Here is a 26,049-nt window from a genome sequence, read left to right on the forward strand (position 1 = left end):
TTAGTAGACAAGGACTTTTATATAGTTATTTATTTATTTACTTATTATTGGAGACAGAGCCTCTCTGCCACCCAGAGCTGGAGTGCAATGGTGTGATCATAGCTCACTGCAGCCTCAAATTCCTGGGGTCAAGCTATCCTCCCACCTCAAAATTAGCATAAAATTGCTAAAAAATTCAAAGGAACATATGAAGAACAGAAAGAAATATACATATATAAAATAAATACATGGAATAAAAATAGAAATATGAAATGAAAAATTCACTGAATAAGATTAATAGAAGTTTAGACTCTACAAAAGAAAAGATTAGTAAACTTGAAGATACAACAATAGAAACTATCTGGCTGGGTGTGGTGGCTCGCGCCTGTAATGCCAGCACTTTGGGAGGCCAAGGTGGGCAGATCATGAGGTCAAGAGATGGAGGCCATGCTGGCCAACATGGTGAAACCTCGTCTCTACTAAAAATACAAAAATTAGCTGGGCATGGTAGCAGCCACCTGTAATCCCAGCTACTTGGGAGGCTGAAGCAGGAGAATCACTTGAATCAGGAGGTGGAGGTTGCAGAGAGCCAAGATTGTGCCACTGCACTCAGCCTGGGGACAAAGTGACTCTATCTCAAAAAACAAACAAACAAACAAACAAAAAAAAACCCCAAAAAACCCACAACAATAGAAACTATCTTAAGTGAGTCACGCTTTCACTTTAAGAAGCTAGGGGGAAAAAAAAAGAAATTAAATCTCACCCAAAGTAAATGCCCAGAAGGAAAATAAGGAGCAGACATTTTTATTTATTTCAGTGAAAGTAAAATTAGAGAAAATAAAAATCAACAGAAAAGAACAAAACCTTTTTCTTTAAAAAGATAAAAGTGACTAATCTCTAGCTAGACTGATCTCAAGAAATAAAACAGAGACATAAATGACCAGTGTCAGAAATGAAAGAAGGGATATTACCACATATACTCATATATTAAGAAGACAAAACAGACTTATATCCCTGCTTTTGTGATGGAGGTGAGGTAAGAAACTCAGGAAATGGATTTTCGGGTGGAAAGAAAAAGGGGGAGTAGAAGGAATATTCATTTGGTCCAGGTAGGTGACCCTGTGGAAAGAAGGGTGGCTTGGCATTAAGAACAATTATGGAGGTTGGGAGGGTTGGGGAGATACTGGCCAAAGGACGCAAAATTTCAGTCAAATAGAAGGAACAGATCTATTGTACAACATGGCTACTGTAGTTAACAACAATATATTGTATCCTTGAAAATTGCTAAGACAGTAGGTTTTTTTTTTTTATTGTTATACTTTAGGTTTTAGGGTACATGTGCACAATGTGCAGGTTTGTTACATATGTATCCATGTGCCATGTTGACTTTCTGCACCCATTAACTCGTCATTTAGCATTAGGTATATCTCCTAATGCTGCCACTCCCCCCTCCTCCAACCCCACAACAGTCCCCAGTGTGTGATGTTCCCCTTCCTGTGTCCATGAGTTCTCATTGTTCAATTCCCACCTATGAGTGAGAACATGCGGTGTCCGGTTTTTTGTCCTTGCAATAGTTTACTGAGAATGATGTTTTCCAATTTCATCCATGTCCCTACAAAGGACATGAACTCATCATTTTTTATGGCTGCATAGTATTCCATGGTGTATATGTGCCACATTTTCTTAATCCAGTCTATCATTGTTGGACATTTGGCTTGGTTCCAAGTCTTTGCTATTGTGAATAGTGCCCCAATAAACATACGCGTGCATGTGTCTTTATAGCAGCATGATTTATAGTCCTTTGGGTGTATACCCAGTAATGGGATGGCTGGGTCAAATGGTATTTCTAGTTCTAGATCCCTGAGGAATCGCCACACTGACTTCCACAATGGTTGAACTAGTTTACAGTCCCACCAACAGTGTAAAAGTGTTCCTATTTCTCTACATCCTCTCCAGCACCTGTTGTTTCCTGATTTTTTAATGATGGCCATTCTAACTGGTGTGAGATGGTATCTCACTGTGGTTTTGATTTGCATTTCTCTTATGGCCAGTGATGATGAGCATTTCTTCATGTGTTTTTTGGCTGCATAAATGTCTTCTTTTGAGAAGTGTCTGTTCATGTCCTTTGCCCACTTTTTGATGGGGTTGTTTTTTTCTTGTAAATTTGTTTGAGTTCATTGTAGATTCTGGATATTAGCCCTTTGTCAGATGAGCCATCCCCATCAAGCTACCAATGACTTTCTTCACAGAATTGGAAAAAACTACTTTAAAGTTCATATGGAACCAAAAAAGAGCCTGCATCGCCAAGTCAATCCTAAGCCAAAAGAACAAAGCTGGAGGCATCACGCTACCCGACTTCAAACTATACCACAAGGCTACAGTAACCAAAACAGCATGGTACTGGTACCACAACAGAGACATAGATCAATGGAACAGAACAGAGCCCTCAGAAATGATGCCACATATCTACAACTATCTGATCTTTGACAAACCTGACAAAAACAAGAAATGGGGAAAGGATTCCCTATTTAATAAATGGTGCTGGGAAAACTGGCTAGCCATATGTAGAAAGCTGAAACTGGATCCCTTCCTTACACCTTATACAAAAATTAATTCAAGATGGATTAAAGACTTAAATGTTAGACCTAAAACCATTAAAATCCTACAAGAAAACCTAGGCAATACCATTCAGGACATAGGCGTGGGCAAGGACTTCATGTCTAAAACACCAAAAGCAATGGCAGCAAAAGCCAAAATTGACAAATGGGATCTAATTAAACTAAAGAGTTTCTGCACAGCAAAAGAAACTACCATCAGAGTGAATAGGCAACCTACAGAATGGGAGGAAATTAAGACAGTAGGTTTTAAATGTTCTCATCACATGCAAAAAATGGTATTTGAGGAAATGCATAAAATACACTCAATTTAGTTATTCCACAATGTATACATATTTCATAACAAAAGGTTGTATGCAACAAATAAATAAAACTTTTGTCAATTTAAAAAATTAATGTTTTTTTTTTTTTTAAAAAAAAAACATCTAGTTAGTCCCTGGTGTGAATATTGGAGTGGATGTGTTGTATTACATTCTGATTTTTAAAATTTAGGCCTGCTGAGGAAGGCCACACCCTTTGGGTAGGTCTGGCATCCCCTGCAGTGAGTGCTCATTCTTTTTGAGGAGCAAAATTCTCTTGGGTCTTAGGTGGAAAACAGAAAGGTAGACCTTTAAAAGGTGTGAGAGTAGAAAAGAGGACTTCCTGCTCTCTTTCTTGCTTGCTTTGCTCCTGAGTCTAGGACTGTGGATGCTGGAGGCCTGACAGGCATACTTGGAGTGGTGTTTTGATGGTCTCTGCCATCATGTGGGAGCAGGTTGAGAGCAGGAAGGATGAGTGACAGTAGTGGCTGCTAGCTAAAGATGAGCAAAGTACATCTTGCATGACCCATGTAAAAACCTTAACTGATACAGCCTAGCAGTAGAGTGTTGCATCTAAAGAAAAATTTAACAGAAAATCAAATTCTTACTGACGGCTTCCACGCTCATTCAGGGAGATGTAAGTACAGTCTAGAGACTCTCTTATTAACATGCTGTGTCTTCACTTACTCTCTAGTGCGCAACAACTCCTGCACACCTCTAACCCAAAAGATCTTCTTCTCCGTATTATCCTGTCTCCATGTTCTACTCCTTCTATCATCTCTCAATCTGGCCCTGTTCTTCAGAAAACTCTGCTCCAAATAGTTGTCCCTCCAACCTCCCATCAACAAAACTCTCTAGGGAATGTGTTTCATCATCTTTGACTGTTTTTTATTTCTAGAATCCAAGTGTGTGGATTTTTTTTCTTTTAAAGTAAGAAAAAGGGCAAGAGGCTATTGTGGTAGTGATGGTGGTGTGAAGGGATAAGTTTCTGAATCCCTATGCAGACATCTTAAACTCTGACATACGTGTAAGCTTGGTTATTTAGTTTGATGTTATTTTAGGTATTCATTCTCTCTATTTTTTATACATTCTTGGGTCTTTATAAATGTTAAATATTTTGTAATTTATCATTTATGCTATCGAGAAAAGTAATATAATATTGATAGAGGAAAATTTAACATTGAATAGAAAAACATTGAAGATGTGCACACCTTTACCAATTTTACTACTAGAAGAAAATCTTGAAATCATTTTCAAGTTGTGCAAAAATTTAGCCAGATGTTTCTATAACCACATTCATAAAAGTGATGTATTAGAAAGAACCTCATGTCCACTGACATGGACAATATCACTGTGGAAGGAGATCAATAAAATAAATTACAGTATATACTATCTAAAATAATGCTGTGAAGTACTTCTTGATGACAAGGTTTAAAAGTTTTATAATATATGTTAAATAGTTGTGGAAAACCATATGACTAAAAGATCTCATTTTTACAAAAATGTAACATTTACAAAAATATTGAATCATATGCAACAAACTATCTGTGGTGGGAGGGGTCAGGGGATTTTTCATCTTTGTGCTTTTCTCTGTTTTTGACAATGTATGTGTGTATTAGGAATGTGTTTGTCTGCCTGCAAATTACAGAAAGCTGATTTCAGTTACTCATCAAATAGATTCCCCCCCTTCATTTACTGGAAATCTGAGTGTAGATGGCACCTGGCCTTGGTTCAGCACTTTGATAATGTCACTGGGGGAACTGGGAGCCCTTTCCTACTCCCAAGTCTCCCAAAGGGCAGCTCCTTTTCCTGAGGTCTCTGCTCAGCATGTCACCAGAATCTCTGAGAGTCTTAGAACCTTTTCCTCACATTTGCCCCATGAGCCAGAAGATGCTGCAGTTCTAGAGGTCATGGTCATGCCCGCATTCTAGGCAGAATTCCTCTGAAGGAGAAAGTGGCAACATGGCAGGTCACCACTTTCGTCTTATCATCAGAACGGGAACCTGTGCCCTCTGCCTCTCCCCAACTCCAAGGGATGCTGGGGACTTGAGTATCTCAGTTTTTCCAGCGTTGACAACAGAAAGATGTCTAGGATTGTTTGGTAGAGTCAACCTCTGACGTCTGCCCCAGTATGTATTAATTGACAACAAGGCAACATTTTTAAAAAAGAGATTGCTAATAATCAATAGATTATTTTAATGGAGGCCACATGAGTACTGTAGAGTGTAGAATTTGATGATATAATTCCAGTTGGTGGTTTTGCTAATATTTGTTATGTGCAGAACATTGTGCAAGGTGCCTGTAGAGGAAAAGGAAATGTCTGAGATGATCAGCCATCGGGAGACTAATACTGCTGTCTAGGAGAGATGTCTTATATTCAGAACTCAGTATAATACTGCAGTCTAGGAGACACGTCTTATATTCGGAGCTTAGTATAGAGTAGGATACAACAAGAAGAAATATCAAAGTCAATGGTAGAGACAAATATTGCCCTGAGATATCAGCAAGGAAATAAGTGTGTCCAAGGAGTTTCCTGGAGGAGATCACACCCAAGCTGGTCTTTAAAGGATACGAGGATTCAGAGGAAGGCTTCTTTGAGCATGGCAACAGCATGTGGCCATGCACCTGTCATGTGGGGGCCAGTGATGAGGTTGGGCAAACTTGAAATCAAGAGCAGGTGGTGCTGGAGCGAGCTTGAAAAGGTTTTCAAACAGATATTGAAGTATTTCCATTCCAAGGTGAAGGAAGCCATGTCTTGTTCCAGGAGCTCGTAGCTCATCCCTTGTGACATTTGTCCTGCTAACTCAGCTTCTCTGCAGGGCTGTTCCTGTTGTTTGCAAGGGGCCTAGATGCCAAGAGCTTGATTCCTGCCGTCAGGCATCTGCCTGCACTTTCTACCCCACTGGGGGCTGCCCTGCTCAGACTTCTGCCTCCTGGTCTCACACACCTACTTTGCCAACTCTGCCATTTGCTGTCTCCCACCCACCAGCAAGAGTCATTGGTGTTGACTTTGTGAGGCCACCTCAAGTGCCAGCATCTATGAGTTGTGACTTGTGACATGTGGCTGGGGTCCTTTACAAGATGCTTTGAGAAGCTGATTTCGGGCACTCTGAATACAAGAGATGAATCACAGTTGTAGTATTGACCCAGGAAGCATTGGAAGATGGGGGTACTGTTATCAACGTCCACAGGGAGCATTCTAGGGCAGATCTGAGTGCTGGAGGACCCATGGGCCAGGGCTCAGTGGTGACCACAGAAGGAGCACTGGATTGAAAGCAGGCTCTGCTACTGACATGCAATGGAAGCTTAGGTCTTGGAACCTTGTATAATCTCTCTGGGCCTTGGCTTCCTCATCTGTTAAATGGAGGTATTAACACTTGCCCGCCTCACTCCAGTTTAACAATCCTTTTTTATTGAACACACTTTATATGCCATACTATTTCTAGTCTGAATAAATGAATCAACAAAGCCTCAGGACCCCAGTCTCACACATGTATGCAAACACACATGCACACACAGAATGGCCATTCTCAGAGGGACCTTGGAGGTGGGGTAGTCCATTGTAAGTAGAAGAAAGGCACAAAGGTTAAGCATGAACATATTATTTGTTCATGTATTAATTGTGGAATGAGATATGAGTATCAACTGCCAGGCTTCCTTTCATGGATCTATCTCAGCACAAGACTTCATCCTTCCCATTCCTCTGCGCTCAGTATTCAAATATAAATAAGCCTTAGTTAATGCCTGTCCTCAAGTAGCTCACAGCCTAATGAGGAAGCTGATACAGATGCAGATAATTGCAATATAAATGATAAATGCTGCAGCAGTGCTAAGTCAGTGAACCAGTGAAGTCAGGTTCACAGAGGAGGTGATGTCTGAGCTATGGCATTGTGAAGGGTGGCAGAGTGGTGATCAAATCTAAGAGGGAGTTATTTCCTAAAATAGCTGCCAGGGACATGGATCATTGATCCTTTGCTCCCTGCGAGTTGTCTTACTTCACCCCCGTAACTTTTCTACCAGTTGCTTCTTGCATGCACAGGTGAGTAGGAAGAATGTGAGTCATTCAGTCAGGAGACCTGCATTCTCATCCCAGCTACTAGTAACTTCCAATGTGACCTGGGCATTAGCCACAGTTGTGAGTGCTGTGCTTTGAGAGGTAAAGAGGACATTTGCCATTGAACCCCTTTCTCCATTTAAGGAATCTTCCATCTAAAAATTCTAGGTCAGAGAAAAACTCTATGTCTCATTGAGAATGTGAAATTTGCCTGTTTCCTGCCCTTCCTTGCAGCTCGGGTGGAGATTGGTGAACTCGGTTCTCCGGATCAGAAGCCCATTGACCACAGTATGAATCAGAAGGAAGTGAGGACAGTGGTGAGTCCTCCTGCAGGTGGTAGCTGTCCCAGACAGGGCTGTGCCTCTGCAGTGCAAGCTGCAAAGTCCAGCGTCCACAATAGCAGCACCCGCTTTCTCCCATGACCTGCTCTGATGTTGGGCTTTGCTCCTGGACAGTGGTTCTCCAGCTCCCCTACCACACACACTGTCCTTTGAAGATTTCCTTTTTTCTTGGTGATTTAAGCCTTCCCAGTTTCTGCTGCTTGCTACTAAGCACCTTAATTACTAACAGTGGTGCAGGATATTTTCTTGACCTTTTCATGAGACTCGCAACAGAGGTTCCCTGCTTACTCAGCCCGCCATGCTTAACCATTCACAGGAGGGAGCACACGAGTGAATGAGTGCAGGAGCTGGCCAGCTGCTTAGGTGCTGGCAGGAGCAAACTCTGTGCAGGCCCTGTAGCAGCATCCAGGTGGGGGTGTCTGTGACCCCCAAGGCCCCAGAGGGCATGTCACGATGCTCTCTTAGTTCTGCAGTCTGTGGACAGCAATGTGTTTTCAATTCAGTGGGCCCTTTGCCTCATCACATGGGGCAGCTGTCCTCTGCCAGTGAGCACAAAGAGCCACTGTGACAGCCTTTTTGGGTATCTGCACTTGGTGGCTCCTGAATTCTTGTCCAGTGCCCAAGAAGAATGAGGTCATGTGGACAAATCGAAGGATGGTGAATGCAGAGAATTTTATTGGAGGATGAAAATGGCTGTCAGCGGAGGGGGGAGCTGGAATTGGGATGGGATGGGGTCACTCTCCCATGAAGTCAAATCGCCTCACTGCCTCCCTCCTCCAAAGTTAAGTCACCTCTTTCTGATGTCCAGCCACTGTCTCTGAAGTCATCACCTCTTTCTGATGTCCAGCTGCTTCTCTGAAGTCAAGTCACCTCTCCCTGTGATCCAGCCACTTTTCTGAAGTCAAGTCACCTCTCCCCAACATCCAGCCATGTCTCTGAAGTCAAGTAATCTCCCTCCAATGTCCAGCTGCTTCTCTGAAGTCAAGTCACCTCTTCCCAATGTCCAGCTGTTTCTCCTCTCTTACTGGCTGAGTCTGGGGTCTTTATAGGCACAGGATGGTTGGGGGTGTAAGTAGTTTTGGAAAAGGCAACACTCAATTGGTAAAAAGACTTTGTTCAGAAAGAACCAATTGAGAGAAAGCAGGCAAACAGGAGTAGAAGTTCTCACTTTGGGCTGCTGGTTTCAGGCTACTTTGGCTTGAAGGTGGGGTTTCCACTGGGGACCTGTCCCTGTATACCTAGAGTTTCTCTGCCTCCTGCCTCTGTCACCAGGGCTTGGACCAGATGCTCTCCAAGGTTCCTTCTAGCTCAGTGTTCTGCAATTCTAGAATTTGTCTTGAGATCAGCTAGTGCATTGCTGGGCCCTAAATTAATGCTTACTGAGTGAGTGACCAAATAGGCCACAGGATCCCTGCCTCAGACGTTCCCGTTGCTGTGCTTTTCACTATCTCACTCAGTTATCGGAGATACCCACATGGAGGTAGCAGGAGCCACATCAGCAAGAAGCAGCAATGCCGTTCCACCCTGCCCTATGATTTTATTAATGTTTTGAAAAATTGGCCAACATGGAAGCACTGTCTCCCTGCATGGTGTGCATCTGCAGGAGGATGTGCAAGATGTGGAAGCTATGGTTTCTGTCCCCAAACAACAATAGTCTGATAAGGAAGAAAAGGTTAGCACATTTTAAACTTTTAGTGCTAAACAATGTCAAAGAGATATAAAGACTCAGAGAAAGGAGAAATTGGTGAACAGATAAAAAAAAAAGGAAGTGGTAGGCAGAGTATGAAAGTTTGAGTATGATTTAGTTAAGCAGAAGGAAGTTCATATTTGGCGCGGAACCCAGCACAAGTTGGGACCTAGAGCCAAGAACAAGTTGGAAACTTATTTGTCATTGAGGAATCGGGTTCACATGGGGGAGTGGCAGGAATAGAGGGGATGTCTTGTTTTCAACGGCCTTGATTGCTTGGCAGGTCCTTCCACACTCTGCTTATAGGTTCAGAAACAAACAAATGAGCTGGGTATGGTAACACAAGCCTATAGTCCCAGCTACTTGGGAGGCTGAGGTGGGAAGATCACTTGAGTCCAGGAGTTTGAGGGTGCAGTGAGCCATGATTGTACCATTTGCACTCCAGCCTGGGTGACAGAGCTGTCTCTAAAAAAAATTTTTTTTAATGTTTTTAAAAAGTACACCAACAAACAAAGAACATCAACAAAGAAAATCACTAGACCCAGTTAGGTGGGAATCATCTGGAAACCAAAGGAGGAGAATTCAATTCAATAAGTGATTTTGCAGACTCTGGTCTAGGCACAGACATACGGCAATAAACAAAACATAGCCTGTTCTCATAGCGCTTGTGTTCTATGAGGATCAAATAGATGATATATACACATGCACACACACATGTAGACACATCGATGTCAGGTGGTGAGATGCATCTGAAGAAATGGAGCCAGGGAAGGGTACCCAGGAGTGCAGCTTCCAGGGGAGCATGCAGTGTTTGAGGGGTGTTAAGGGTGAGGTCAGGTCACCTGATTGAGAGGTGAAACCAAAAGGAAGACAGCGAGCTATTTGAGTTGCTAGGGAAAGAGTCATCTAAGCAGATGAAACAGCAGGTGCAAAGGCCCTGAGGCACAAGCCTGTGGGGTGTTCATAGAACAACTGATTGGCCAGTGCCATAGATGAAAAATGAACTGGGGGCTGGGCACGGTGGGTCATGCCTGTAATCCCAGCACTTTGGGAGGCCGAGGCAGGTGGATCACTTGAGGTCAGGAGTTCAAGACCAGCCTAGCCAACACAATGAAACGCTGTTTCTATTAAAAATACAAAAATTAGCCAAACATGTTGGCAGGCACCTGTAATCCCAGCTACTTGGGAGGCTGAGGCACAAGAATCACTTGAACCTAGGAGGTGGAGGTTGCAGGGAGCCGAGATGGCACCACTGCACTTCATCTTGGGTGACACAGTGAGACTCTGTCTCAAAAAAGGAAAGAAAAGAAAAGAAAAATGATCTGGGCTGGGGAGAATGGAGAGTGGTAGGGGACAAAGTCAGAGAAGTCATGGGAGATGGCAGATCCTGAGAGGCCTCGGAAAACACATGAGGAAAATAATCAAGGTGGTGTACCTGCATATGCACTACCCGCTACAATCCATGTTCCACTGTGGTTGGTGATTCCCATGGGTGAGCTGTGCTGGCTGCAATCAAATCCCAAAATGGCCTGATGGTGTGGAGAGCTTGTGGCTCCAGCTCCTTTCTTTTTCATGTGAAATCTCTTTCAGGAAAGCCCCACTTCTCCTGCTTTTCTATCCCGTAGGCTCATCTCACATCAATAGGCCGTGAAGCTGGCTAGGGCTTACACCACCTCCTAGCTTACGCTTGTCTTTGACTACATGAATAAAATGCTGATTTTCCACAAGTGACCACTGTACCAACAACTGGTGAAGGTTTCTCCAAGTGTCTTTGCTTTTGAAAATCTATTTGGGCAATGCCAGCAATTTCCACTCTCACTGAGTTTGCCTGTGGTCCTGTTATTCTTGCATCCAGTTCATTTCATGCCTTGCCACTTGCTTGGCCTTAACTAATAGTGATGGCCTGTGTCTTCATGCTGTCTTAGAGCACAGGCGTACCTGCACCAAGCTTTACTGCAGACATAGCTGTAAGTTTCTGTCCTTCTCTTTAAGAATACCCCTGAGTGTCTCGGTTCCCTACCTGCACAAGGGATGGTGGAAGCCTTGCTTGCCACCCCAGTTTTCTCAGAAGCGAATGCTATGAGCATCCACTCCTTTCTAGCATCTTCTAATGATTTTTCATGTCCCTACTGGATGTTTCCCTTTGCATTGCCACCCATGCCCACAGGACTGAGGAAGCATACTGTGTGGTTGTCACCAGTGATCTGAAGGTGGAGGAGTGGTCTTTTAGGATGTTATAAGAACTGCATTAGAAATACCAAGGGTGGGTTTTCGAGAAATCACGAACTCCTGTGTCCAGGGTCTGGTTAATCTCAGGCAGATGGGACTGCTGGCTTGCCCCTAAGAAACCTGTGTCTGTTGAGCCCCAAGGGCAGCTCCTTGGAGAGGCTTAGGATGTCCTTTTAAGGAGAGTGCTCACAGGGGTTAGAGGCAGAGCAGGACTCAGTCACTACCTTCAGTGGCTCTGGCCAAGGTGCTGGCACCCTCCAATTGCCCCCAGCCCACTCGGGCTTTGCAGTTTCTCAATGATGTCCTCCCCTTCCTGAGTGTCCCTCCACTCACCCCACTGAGAAGCATTTCAGTGGGATGCTTAAGCATACGGGTTCTGAGCCAGAATGCCTGGCTTCCTGACTCTAACTCCCTAGCATGAGACCCTGGACAAATGACTTGACATCTCTGTGCCTCAGTTGCATTATCAATGAATTGGAAGTCATCACAGTCCCCACTTCAAAAGACAGTTATAAGGATTTTACGTGTAAATAGGTAAAGCTCTTAGAATTATTAATGCATGAAAAGCATGTAGCACACATTGTGGATTTAAATGACTTCACAGGATTTCTTGGTTCTATCTTGAGGTCTGATGGTGCCTCCCAGGTACTTGCCCACCTCTGGCCAGAGTTCCTTCCACGTGAATTATGATTGGCAGGTATAGGAACTCTTGTCTTCTTAAGGAATTAAAAAATGAATAAATGAACGAACATAGAAAGCCTCAGATCTTCAGGCAATTGAACAAGTTCTCCTTTGTGCCCATCTCTCTGGAGTTACAGCTTCATTTTGCCTATATATAGAAGAACCCACAACATGAGAGTTTAGGGTGCATGACAGTACAGGAAAATGGCTTATGCAAACTGAGACCTTCAATTAATGCATACAGTTTATATTAATCTGTTTTCACACTGCTATCAAGAACTACCTGAGACTGTGTGATTTATAAAGAAAAGAGGTTTAATTGACTCACAGTTCCACATGGCTGGGGTGGCCTCAGGAAACTTACAATCATGGTGGAAGGAGAAGCGGAAGCAAGGCACATCTTATGTGGTGGCAGGAGAGACAGCGAGAAGGGGAAGTGCCAGACACTTATCAAACAACCAGATCTCGTGAGAACTCTTTTATGAGAACAGCAGGGGGAAACCACCCCTATGATGCAATCACCTCCCACCAGGTCCCTCCCTGGACACGTGGGGATAACAATTTGAGATGAGATTTGGGTGGGGACACAGAGCCTAACCATATCACACTAGGTCTTTCACTAGACCACAAGGAGACTTAAAAATAAAGAAAGTATGATTTCTGCCCTCCAAGAACTTATAGTCCTGTTAAAAGACAAGATTATTTAAATGAGATGCTGGGTCACAGGGGAGCATAGAGAAGGAGAGTATCAATGTGGGATGGTCTACTCTTGGGTAGAGTCTTCCCTGCAGAGATAGGACTTCATGAATGGGTACTCTGGACAGGTAGAAGGAGGATCATTTCAGCAGGAGGGCAGCCATCAAAGTAAGGATAAGCATAACCTATTTATCCATGGACAGAGCCAGGGGAAGCAACTTTACCTCCCAAGGAGATCCCAAACCAAAGGAAGATGCATCCATTCTATTCACCTGCAGGCCTTCCTCTTAGATAGGGGTAGCTAAGAAGCCTGGGCTGGGCACGATGGCTCACGCCTGTAATCCCAGCACTTTGGGAGGCTGAGATGGGTAGAACACTTGAACCAAGGAATTTAAGACCAGCCTGAGCAACATGGTGAAACCCCACCACTAGAAAATACAAAAAAATTATCCAGGTGTGGTGGCATGCGCCTGTAGTCCCAGCTACTCCGAAGGCTGAGGTGGGAGGATAGCTTGAACCCAGGGAGGTGGAGGCTTCAGTGAGCCGGAATCATGCCGCTGCACTCCAGCCTGGGTGACAGAGTGAGACGCTGTCTCAGAAAAAAAAAAAGTCTGGGGTCTATAGGAAAATAGAGAACTCTTAACAAATCCTCAGATTTAGTGTACTGTAAAGGACAGGTTTAACTAACAGTTATCAAGGCAGTATTTTAAAAATAGATAGTATCTCTTATATTCTTCACAATGACCCTAAAGTTGGCTTTTCTGCACATATTTTACAGATGGACTTATGAGGTCAGTGGGTTTACCTATGAATTCCTGGTTTCTGCTCCTTACCCTTCCTTTACATCTCTCCTCTGTCCCCATCCATATCGCCTGACTGTGTCTAGGTGCTGTAGAACAAGCAGCCAAAAGCTTCTTTGCTGCACTAATGCAACTGCCTTTCCTCAGGGTGAGTGGTAGGAAATCTCTGGTTCAGGCAGTGGGGAAAGGCAGGGAAATTGCTGGTTATATTTAGTGTCAGAGGCTCTTGGGAAGGAGCTGGGGGCTTGGCAGAATTTCCTCACAGCTTGGAGGCCCCTGGAGGCCTGAGGCACTGCCTGCTCAATTCTCAGAGTTCAGGCACAGATGGCCCTCATCAGCCCTTGAATTGGTGGGGCGGGCACGGGTTCTCACTCCGGTGAGTCTAGAGGGAGGGATCTCCAGAGGTCTCTGCCCAGCTGGTCACCTCCTGCCCAAAACTATTCAGTATAGAAGAGGGAGGGAGAAAGACCAGATGGGCTGCAGGCTTTGGGCCTCAGGGTGTGAATTCTGTCCTAACCTCAGTCATCTTGGGTACTAGAGGAGAGACACCTCTTTATTACGCAGCTGTTTGTTTGGTGATTAACCTAGGGGGCTTGGAAGGCACCCAGGATAATTGCCAAAGCCTGGCAGCCATCTCTGCTGCTGAGATCTTTGTGGGGTGGGGAAGAGTCCTGGGAGGCAGGGGTGTCTCCCTGGAGTTACAGCTTCATTTTGCCTGTACATAGAAGAACCCATAAGAAGAGAGTTTAGGGTGAATGAGTGTATAGGAAAATGGTCTTATGCAAACCGATCCCCCAATTAAATATATACACTTGGCCTTTCATGAGACCATGAAGAAATTTGAAAACAAGATATGATTTCTGCTCTCTAGGAACTTACAGTCCTGTTTAAAGACACGAAGAAAAAAACGAGATGCCAAACCACAGTGGGAGTTTAGAGAAGACTATGATGAGTGTTGGAGCATTCTTGGGGAGTCTTTGCTGCAGAGATGGGACTTTATGCATCAGTACATTCTTAAAGTGTCTACGGCTGCCCTGGGATGCTGGGCCCCTGGACACCACAGGTAGCATTTCAGCTATGAGTGAGGAGGGCATTTGGAAGGGGAGACCTGAAGGGGAAGACAATGGCTCAGAGAGAATGAAGTCAACACTTCTCAGTCTCTGTGTGCTGCGGTCCAAGGCTTCGGCGAGGAGCACTGTAAAGCAGAAGTTCTGAGAGCCACGGCTCAGGCTTAACTGGCCAGAGCGAGCTTGGCAGCTGCTCTCTTCCCGGCAGGCTTTGCGCTCGGAGGCAGTCATTCTCACCACACACAGGCTGTTCTGTGCCTCCCGAAGGTGCTTGGGGCAGGAAATGAAGAGCGGAGCAGCCTCTATCAATCCAATAGGATCGTCGTTTTATGCTGGCGTGGAGCCTCAGACATCAAAAGGGCTGGAGAGTGAAGCCACGTGTGGGCCGTGAAGGTAAGCAGCTCTGCCTGTGTTACCAAGCAGGGTGCCTATTCCGGGACAGCCTGGAAGCTCCCATGGCCATAGCTAGGAGGGAATTGAAGGGAGAGGGCGAGAGGGCGAGAGTGCTAGAGGGCCAGAGGGAGTGGCTGGGGAGGGGAAGCTAGTGGATGTAGAAAGAGAAGGAGTCACATTCACACCTGGGGTTTGAGATCTTGTTCTCCCACTCACTAGCTGAGCAACCTTAGGTGAGCTGCTTCAGTCTCACCCAGCCTGTTTGTTGACAAAAATGGCGGGCTTACCACCCACTTCCATGCGGTCTATTTGAGCATGAAATGAATAAATATTGGTAAATATGTAGTGTAGACTGTCAGGTACTATAAAATGTTTTTGCTGTTGAGTTGTTTACTGTTATCAAAAGAAGATATGGTCAGAACAAATTTGGGCCTTCTATGACCTCACCCGGGCCAGGAGAGGGTAGGGCAGCACTGACCGTGCTGGAGGGGGGATGCTAGCTGGGAATACACAAGAAAGAAGAAAGATGCATCCTACTTTCCAACTACCCAATATCCCTGGTCCAGTAGGTGGACAGATTATGGGATGGAAAGAATCTTCAGCCAGTTCCAACCTCTGGGGACTTCATGGTGAATTATTTCTAGGGATTTTTCTAATGCCTGGGCACGGGAAGCATTTTAGATGGGGTGAATAGATCATGATTCCCCATGAGACTATTTCTCAAATGTGCATGGATACTGTTGTGATTATTAAAATGTGAATTAATTGTAAAGCATCACAGAGTTTGTGGTGGCTTTTGGTTTGAGGAATTTTCTTTACTTTCTTTCTTCCCTTTTTTTTTTTTTTTTTTTTGACGAAGTTTCACTCTTGTTGCCCAGGCTGGAGTACAATGGCACGATCTCGGCTCATTGCAATCTCCGCCTCCCAGGTTCAAGCGATTCTCCTGCCTCAGCCTCCCGAGTAACTGGGATTACAGGCATGTGCCACCACGTCCAGCTAATTTTGTATTTTGAGTAGGGACGGGGTTTCTCCATGTTTGTCAGGCTGGTCTCAAACTCCCGACCTCAGGTGATCCACCCGCTTCGGCTTCCCAAAGTGCTGGGATTACAGGCGTGAGCCACCGCGCTTGGCTGGTTTGGGGAATTTTTTCTTAAACAGAGATGATTTGGTAGGGATGCTGGGTGATTTGTTAACTCTACAAGATGAGTGGGGACCACTATTGTAGGGCAGGGCGAATTGTGTAGAGAATGCATTTGAGTAGCGAGGGGGTGAAGGAACAAATGCATAGGGGGCCGAGGGGCGCCATGGAAAGGCAGTGTGAAGACACACACAGGAAGAGCCTGTGCTTTGGGATCAGCTTAAGCTGGCTTCAATTCCCAGTTCTGCCCCTTATATAGGCCTTGGGTAACAAACACACCCTTTGTAATCTTTATCCTTCATAGAATTCATGAGGATCAAATGAGATATTATTTTAAAGCCATAGTAAGTCCTTGCAAATACGAGTTGAATAATCAAAAGATGGCATCCCCTCTTTGACAAGATATTTCCCTTCTTGTATTTTCTCTAGTCCACTATTCCCTATGTAAGGATCTCAGAGAAGCAGGTCTAAACTTAGAAGATTAAGAAGAAAAACAAAACCAAAAAAACTATTATTTGTATTTTCTCTCAAAGGAGTGGCGAAGCTGAGGAACTTCAATGACTTAACTGTAGCCTCACCTTCCTTGAAGGAGGGGACCACAGGATTACCACTGGATTTTTTGGGCTACATCTTGGTTGTTGGGTTGAGGCTTCAATGCCTGGATTAGACATCACTTTTCCACCATTAGCAGCTCACAAGACTGCCGATGCTTAAGGAATGTGAGAGTGTCCATTCCCTGAGGTCTCAGACCGCCATTCGTTTCTGGCATAGAGCAGATGCTTATGTTACAGGAAAGGGGTCCCGATCCTTTTATTAAGTTTATTAAGAAAGTGGAGGAATATAAGAACGGCTACTCCATAGAGACAGCAGCACCGAGGGCTGCTGGTTGCTCATTTTTGTAGTTACTTCTTGATTACATGCTAAACAAGGGGTGGATTATTCATGCCTCCACCTTTTAAGGCATATAGGGTAACTTCCTGACATTGCTATGGCATTTGTAAACTGTCATGGCGCTGGTGGTGGTGTGGCAGTGAGGATGACCAGAGGTCACTCTGGTCACCATCTTGGTTTTGGTGGGGTTTGACCGTCTTCTTTACTGCAAACTGTTTTATCAGCAAGGTCTTTATGACCTGTATCTTGTGCCAACCTCCTATCTCATCCTGGGACTTAGGATGCCTTACGTGTCTGGGAATGCAGCCCAGTAGGTCTCAGACTCATTTTACCCAGCCCCTACTTAAGATGAAGTTGCTCTGGTTTACACGCCTCTGACAATCACAATATGTGGCTGAATGAGTGAGTGATTGAGTGGAGAATTCACGCGTTGTCTTGCCCTTGCCATCTCATTTCCAGGACAGCTGCTGGGGACTCTGGAGTGCTCTCTGTCTCCTTCTGCTTGGGCACCCAGGCTTCTCCTTCTGCATGGGCAACACCCAGGCCCACCTAAAACTCCAGTTTTGGATCCCAGTTTCTTTCTCAGATGCCAAATATTCGGGAGCAGTGCTTTTCATTGTGTGCCTGATCCTGGAGCCTGAATCTCCACCTTGTTCCCTGATAGTGGGCAAGGGGATGCCTTTTTCCTGAGGCAAGATGCAGTATTAGAGCCCTGCCAAAATCATGGGCTCAATGTCCCCCCTTCTACTCCCCTTCTGTACTCCTTTTGAACCAGATTGAGTTCAATTAAAAGAAAAAAGAAGCATGTTAACCCAATTCACATCCCTCACATTAAGGTGCTAATAACTTGGAGTTAAACCTCCTGGGGAACATTTGCATTTTAATAGAGTGTGCTTAGGGCCATTCATGCTCTGGTGGGGGGACGTGTTTTGAACTGGGAGCCTGGAGATTTGGATTTAGTCCCCAGGCTACAATTAGCACTTTGCCCTTGGGTAAGTGATCTCTCTCTCTCTGTCTCTCTGTCTCTCTGTCTCTCTGTCTGTCTCTCTCTCTCTCTCTCTCTCTGTCTGTCTGCTTAGACTTTCCAACTGGTCCCTAAATTTAAAATTTTGGACTAGATAATTTATCCCACATACAATTTATAACAATTTTATGAGACAGGTACTATTCATGGCACCATTTTACAGATGAGAAAACTGACGCCCAGGGAAGTCAAGAAGTGTCTTACTGAAGGTCAGTCGCTACTATGGAGCAGAACCAGGATTCAAACCCAGGCAGTACGATGCAAGCATCTTATCCACCTCACACCGTTCAGCCCCTCCCTCTCACATTTTCCCAAAATAAACAATCCTGTGTCATCATGAGGAAGAGCTTTGGGATGGCATGGGGTGAGGGCCAAGGGAAAAGTTTGCTGGGGACCTATCACGGGCCATCACCTCCTCCTTTTCCCTTTCCTCTCTCCTCTCCCCATCCATTGGCCACACAAGCTAGAGCTGGGCCATTGGCCAGACAGAGGGGTGGTGTTTACAGTTTCGTGAAAGGAAATCACTAACCCCCTTGACCAACCATCACACCCTGTTGAATGCACACACATTCAGAGCTGAGTACTTGACAGCAACTGTTTCTAATTTGCAGATGATAGTGGGTTTCATGAAAACAAAGATCTTCCTGCAAATCTTTTAGGTTAAAACCAAATAATGAACTGCATGAAAGTGAAGTACTCAAAATACAACTGGACATCAGATATGCTGATGAAAAGAAACTGAGAAGTGCACCCAGCAGAGCTAGCTGCTCTGCCCCCTCCACAGGGGCCTGGGGATGGGAATCCTACCCTCAGTGGGATATTGTGCTTTAGATGTGGGTTGGAGATGTGGATGTTCGTGGGAAAAACTTGGCAGGGATAGTGGTAAGGGGAGTGAAGGGGAGAGAGAAATTCAATTTCTTAGAAGATTTGTGGCCAGTTCCTTGAGATGGCATTTCCACAGAGTTCAGGAGACTGCATGGAACATAGATTTAAATTCAGAAGCTAGCAATATATCCTGAGGACAGACACAAATAAACTCCATGGTCTGAAGACCTACCAGAGAACATGCAGTTCAACAGGACTGGAAAGAAAAACAAATGTAAAAGTCGTCTCCTCTGTATAGATCTTTTAAGATGGAAGTGCCAGCAGCTACAGATCTTTCCAAGGTGCCAGGCAATGCTCTAAGTGGATGTCGCCGAAGTCCTGTAGCCAGGAGCTATTCGTATTACTATCCCTACTTTGTGGAGGACTCAGAGCATGCATGTTAAGACACTTTCCTTTGGTCATAGCTGGAGCCCGTATTTGAAGCCTGTGAGCTGGTTTAGGGGCCGTACTCAGCTGGTTGAGTGTCATAGAGGAAAGGACAGTGGGTATCAGAGGGATTTTCCTCAGTCTAGATACCTGAGTCCAGCCCCTGGGGACTTCAGGCTGGGTCATTTTGTCCTTAGTCCAATCTTGGAGGAGCAGGCACCCCTGCGGATGGGGCAGGGAGGAACCTGGGTCGCAGGTGCTCTGTGTGTGGACTTCATCCACTCTGCCTGCTTGCTGCCCCTCCTCAGTCACCCGGGCCTCCTGGGTGTCAGGAACCTCTCAGTGATCTACTGGCAAATTGTTTCTTATCTGTCTGGCATTCCTCTCAGCAGGCCTTGAGTTGTAAGACTTATCACCTGATAAATTAATTGCCTTTCCTCCAGACGTTCTTTTGTGTGTGTGTGTGTGATGATTTTCATTTTTTTTAAAATTATACTTGAGTTCTGGGATACCTGTGCAGAATGTGCAGGTTTGTTACATAGGTATACATGTGCCATGGTGGTTTGCTGCAGCCATCAACCTGTCATCTATATTAGGTATTTCTCCTAATGCTATCCCTCCCCTTGCCCCCCACTCCCTGACAGGCCCCAGCGTGTGATATTCCCCTCCCTGCGCTCTTATGTTCTCATTGTTCAACTCCCACTTATAAGTGAGAACATGCGGTGTTTGGTTTTCTGTTCCTGTGTTAGTTTGCTGAGAATGATGGTTTCCAGCTTCATCCATGTCCCTGCAAAGGACATGAACTCATACTTGTCCCTGCAAAGGACATGAACTCATTCCTTATGGCTGCATAGTATTCCATGGTGTATATGTGCCACATTTTCTTTATCCAGTCTATTAATCGATGGGCATTTGGGTTGGTTCCAAGTCTTTGCTATTGTGAATAGTGCTGCGGTAAACATATGTGTGCATGTGTCTTTATAGTAGATTGATTTATAATCCTTTGGGTATATATCCAGTAATGGGATTGTGAGATCAGATGGTACTTCTGGTTCTAGATCCTTGAGGAATCACCACACTGTCTTCCACAATGGTCGAACTAATTTACATTCCCACCAACAGTGTGAACGCATTCCTATTTCTCCACATTCTCTCCAGCATCTGTTGTTTCCTGACTTTTTAATGATCGCCATTCTAACTGGCATGATGGTATCTCATTGTGGTTTTGATTTGCATTTCTCTAATGACCAGTGATGATGATGAGCTTTTTTTTTTCATGTTTGTTGGCTGCATAAATGTCTTCTTTTGCAAAGTGTCAGGTGTAATTAACGTGTTTGGGTGTAATTAACATGTTTAAAGTGTGTTCCTCCATATGTTTTGACACTTGCATACACCTGTGAAACCATCACCACAATCACAACTGTGCCCATGTCCATCACCGCCGAAGCTTCGTCGTTCAGTTTGGTGACCCTCTGCCCATCCCTCCTACATCCTCCTCCCCAGGTGACCACCCACCTGCTTTCTGTCTCTCTAGATTGGTTGGCAGTTTCTAGGATGTACATATAGGAAATCATACATGCCTGGCATGGTGACTCATGCCTGTAATCCCAGGACTTTGGGAGGCCAAGGTGGAAGGATTCCTTGAGGCTAGGAATTCAAGACCAGCTTGGGCAACATAGAGAGACCTAATCTCTACAAAAAATAAATAAAACATTAATTGGGCATGGTGGTGCACACCTATAGTCCTAGCTACTTGGGAGGCTGAGGCAGGAGGATTGCTTGAGCCTAGGAATTTAAGGCTGCAGTGAGCTATGATTGTGCCATTGCAGTCCAGCCTGGATGACAGAGTAAGACCCTATCTCCAAAAACAAACAAACCAACAAAAACAAAGCAAAACAAAAAAAGAAATAGAATTATAGGGTATGTAGTTTTTTTTTGGTCAGCTTCCCTCACTCGGTATATTACTTTGACAATTCAAATATTTTAGTTTTAGAAAACAATTTTCTATTTATAATAAAAAGTGAAAGCAAACAACATATCCATTTAATTGGTAAAAAATTTCATGTCCATTAAATTTGTGTCTGTATCATCCTTACTGTGATTGCCACTGGCAAAGAACAGCACATCCCTTTGAGATTCATCCAAATTGTGGTGTGTATGCGTAGTTCATTCCTTGTGATTGCTGAGTGTATTAGTCTATTCTTGCATTGGTATAAAGAACTACCTGGGACTGGGTAATTTATAAGGAAAAGAGGTTTAATTGACTCACAGATCCGCATGGCTGGGAAGGCCTCAGGAAACTTACAATCATGGTGGAAGTGAAGGTGAAGCAGGCACATCTTACATGGCCAGAGAAGGAGGAAGAGAGAGAGAAGCGGGAGGTGCTACACACTTTTAAACAACCAGATCTCATGAGAACTCACTATCATGAGAACAGCAAGGGAGAAATCCACCCCCATGACCTGGTCACCTCCCATCAGGCCCCTCCTCCAACATTGGGGATTGCAATTTAACATGAGATTTGGATGGGGACACAAATCTAAAGCTATCACTGAGGATTGTTCCACTGCATGGATGCTCTACCCAGTCACACCATCCAGGCCCAATCCAGCCATGTTTGGAGACTGACACCAATCTGTATCTGCAGTCCTCCAATCGGCTCATTCTCACCAGGAACCATTCATTGCAGGGAGAAAGGCCTAGCCAAAGTTCCTGATTCACCATCAGAGAAATCAAATGTCAAAGCTGGAAAGATCCTTGAGATCAGTGGGTCCCTGTTTGGGGTTGAATTGTGTCCATTTCAAATCTATGTGTTCTAATCCCTAATACCTCAGAATGTGACTCTATTTGGATACTGGGCCTTTAAGTAGGTAATTTAGCTAAAATGTGGTCAGCAGGGCAGGCCCTAATTCAAGATGCCTGATGCCCTTCTAAGAAGGGGAGATCAGGGTAAGGATACACACCAGAGGGAAGACTGTGGGAAGGCAAAGGGAGAAGATGGCCATCTGTAAGCCAAGGAGAGAGAGACCTCAGAAGAAACCAATCCTGCTAACACCTCAATCTTGGACTTCCAGCCTCCAGAATTGTAAGAGCGTCCATTCTGTTGTTGAAGGCACTCAGTCAAATGCTTTCTTATGGCATCCCAAGCAGACTAACGCAGCCCTCTATTACCCATTCAGTTCAACAAGCGTTTGCTGAATGCTTTCTACATGACAGGCTAGGTCGGGGATATATTAGGAGGGAAGAGATGAGGTTTCCATCATTTAGAAACCTCTGGCCTCCTTGTGTCATTTTGCATATCAACAAACCAAGGCTCAGATGGCTAAGCTGACTTGCTTGAGACCATAATATCCTACTTCTTCATTCCTTTGGTCACCTTGTCAAAGGGGACGCCACAGTGTGACCCAGTGTGTGGGCTTTGAGGAAAGCTTGGTGTAGTGGAAAAGCACCCTGAAGCAGGGTCAAGAAAGCTAAGTTCTAGTCCAGACTCCGTCCTTATTTGTTGTGTTGCCTCTAAATTTCATCAGGCCTCTGTGAAATGGGCATGGTGATCCTCATCCAGCCTTCTCCACGGGTGGCCATAAGAACCAAAGAAGAAAGTGCAGGCAAAGCTCCAAGTGGAAAGCATAATGATTAGGATGGGAGGGCCTTCAGAGAAGCCTGCTGGATGCCATCCAGGACACACTTGCTCCAGGTCTGTACTTGCCCTCATAGCAGGTGTCTGCCATATGGCTTTGACAATCCCTGCTGTTCTGTGTGTGCTAATGACACAGGCCTATGCAGCCCTCTTCAGTTACCTTTGGCAGAGCTAGACACAGGGGCCCTGGCTCCAGAGACAGTGCTGGCCCTTGTGGCACTTTAAGTATATGGAAAGACCCTTGAGACCAATGGGTCCCTGTTTGGGGCTGAATTGTGTCTCTTCCAAATCTAAATGTTCAAATCCCTAGTACCTGAGAATGTGACTGTATTTGGAGATTGAGCCTTTAAGTAGGTAATTAAGTTAAAATGAGGTCAAGCCTGCCATGGAGGTGTACCCGATGTGCCCTGTGAACCTTTGGTCACCCACTGTGATGGCTGATCTTAGGTCTCAACTTAACTATGCCGTGGTCCCTAGATAATTGGTCAAACAACAGACTAGATGCTTCTGTGAGTGTAATTTTTAGATGAGATTAACATTTAAAACAGCAGACTTAGAGTAAAACAGATTACTGTCCATAAGGTGGTGGGCCTCATCCAGTCAGTTGAAAGCCTTAAGAGAAGACAGACTGAGGTCTCCCAAGAAAGAGAGAATTCCTCCTGGAGACCACTTTTGGACTTGACCTGCAACCTTAACTCTTCCCTGGGTCTCCAGCCTGCCAGCCTGCTCTGTAAAATTCAGACTTTCCAGCCAACACAATTGTGGGAGCCAATTCCTTAAAATAAATCTCTTTCTATCTGAACATGTAATACACATATCCTATTGGTTCTGTTTCTCTCGAGAACTCTAATATACCCCACCTTGTATCAGTCAATGTGGGCTGCTATAACAAAATACCACAGATTAGGTGGCTTAAACAACAGACATTTACTGCTCACATTTCTAAAGACTGGGAAGTCCAAGATCAAGATGCCCACAGATTTGGTTCTTCCTGGCTTGCAGATAGCTGCCTTCTTACTGTGTCCTTGCATGATGGAGAGAAAGTGAGCTTTGGTCTCTCTTCCTCTTCTTACAAGGGGACTAATCCTATTATGGCAGCCCCACCCTCATGGCTTCAACGAAACCTAATTACTTCCCAAAGTCCCACCTCCAAATACCGTCACACTGGGGGTTATGAGCTTCAACATATGAATTCTAGGGGGACACAAGCATTAAGTCTATAACACCCTGTTATCCCCATTCTCAAATAACTCTCATTTATTGAGCAGTTACTATGCTTACTAGCCGCTGTTCTACACATTTCATATGCAGCCATACGTGAGTATTATTGTCTCTATTTTACAGTTGGTGACCCTGAGGCACAGAAAGCTTAGGGAATTTGTTCGAAGTCACACAGCTGGTGAGTGTCCTGGAGTCTACTTTCTTGACCTCTGTGCTGTGCTGCCTCTTGGGTGCGAACCCACATACCTGAAAATAAAATGAGTGCTTACACCTATCCAAAGAACAGAGACAGTGCAGCCTCTCAGGTGAGTGCACCAGTCCTCTGGCCACAGGAGGGACATGCAGGTTTCTGGGAATGGTACCCTGTCAGTCATGACATTCCTGCTGAAGCTGCATCAACTGAGACCGGTCCTGCTCCTACTTCTTTGCCGGGCCACAATGCCTGGGATAGTGCCTTGCATGGATGCTGGCACTCAGGGGCTGCTGATGGGCAATGAGGTAGATGGTCAGACATGGAACTACAGAAGCAAGCCTAGGTAGTGCCTCCCATCCCAGCCTTCTGGGATGGAGAAGACAAGTCCTTTACATAATCTAAAAGAAATTAGCAACTTCTGGCTCAAGCCTGAGTTTGCATGTTTGCCTCCCTTGCCTCCTAAATCCCACTGACGTGACAGCAAAGATATAAAAAGGAAATCAATTCATAACTGTGCTGAGAACAGCAGGGGTGGCCCTCTGTGCCCAGAGATTCTGGTGAATTTCTGAAAGACAGAAGTAGAAGGGAACATATGGAAGAACAAGCTACAGTTTAGAACATGATCAGGAAAGTGCTGCCGACGATGAGGGAGCAGATTACCCTCAAACACTGTGTGAAAAATATTTACACCATGTGCAGTATTAGTTTTGTGATGATGATGATGATAGATATAACAAATAACACATTTTCTCACTTTCAATCTGCTGACAATGGTCTTGGTGACATTGATAGGTTTTTTCTCAAGGTGTGTTAGCTGAGCCCTGAGCAGCTGCTGTCAGGCTCCTGTGGGCAGGCGCTTTCAATTTTGGGGTCTATGGACTTGGTAGAGGGCCACAAAAACTTCTGAGGTCATCTGCGAACATCATTGCTTCTATGGGCATTTTCCTGGGGGTCCTTGGGTACATTGCTTTGACCAGATTTGCAAAAAACTTCATGGCCCAAGACTGTCATTCACTGTCGGAGTTTTGTGATGACTTTTCCAGTTTCACATGGCTGGGTTGTTGGTTTATCCAAAGTCATGTAGCAAGGCCATGATGGAGCTGTCGTGGGGCCACAGGTCTCAAGGCTCTGAGTTGGTGCTCTTTGCTGCTTCCTCAGTATGCTTACAAATGAAAAGGGGCACATCCATTTTCTTAATGAGCAAAGCAGCCAAGAGTGGCAATGAGTTCAGACTCCTCTAAAAATCTGGTCCAGTCTTGGTGTGGTGGCTCACACCTGTAATCCCAGCACTTGGGAAGACTGAGGCAGGAGGATCACCTGATGTCAGGGGTTCAAGACCAGCCTGGGCAACATAGTGAGATCCTGTCTCTATAAACATTTTTTTAAAAAATTAGTGGTGGCATGTACCTATAGTCCCAGCAGCTAATTGGGAATCTGAAGCAGGAGGATGGCTTGAGCCCAGGAGTCCCAGGCTACAGTGAGCTATGATAGCAGTGCTGCACTCCAGCCTGGGTGACACAGCAAGACCCTGTTTAAAAAAAAAAATCTGGGCCAGGCGCGGTGGCTCACACTTGTAATCCCAGCACTTTGGGAGGCCGAGGTGGGCGGATCATGAGGTCAGGAGATCGAGACCACGGTGAAACCCCGTCTCTACTAAAAATACGAAAAAAGTTAGCCGGGCATGGTGGCGGGCGCCTGTAGTCCCAGCTAGTCGGAGAGGCTGAGGCAGGAGAATGGCGTGAACCTGGGAGGCGGAGCTTGCAGTGAGCCGGGATTGCGCCGCTGCACTCCAGCCTGGGCGACAGAGTGAGACTCCGTCTCAAAAAAAAAAAAAAAAAAAAAAAAAAAATCTG

Source organism: Nomascus leucogenys, chromosome 8 (genome assembly GCF_006542625.1).
Source record: "Nomascus leucogenys isolate Asia chromosome 8, Asia_NLE_v1, whole genome shotgun sequence".
NCBI lineage: Eukaryota > Metazoa > Chordata > Mammalia > Primates > Hylobatidae > Nomascus > Nomascus leucogenys.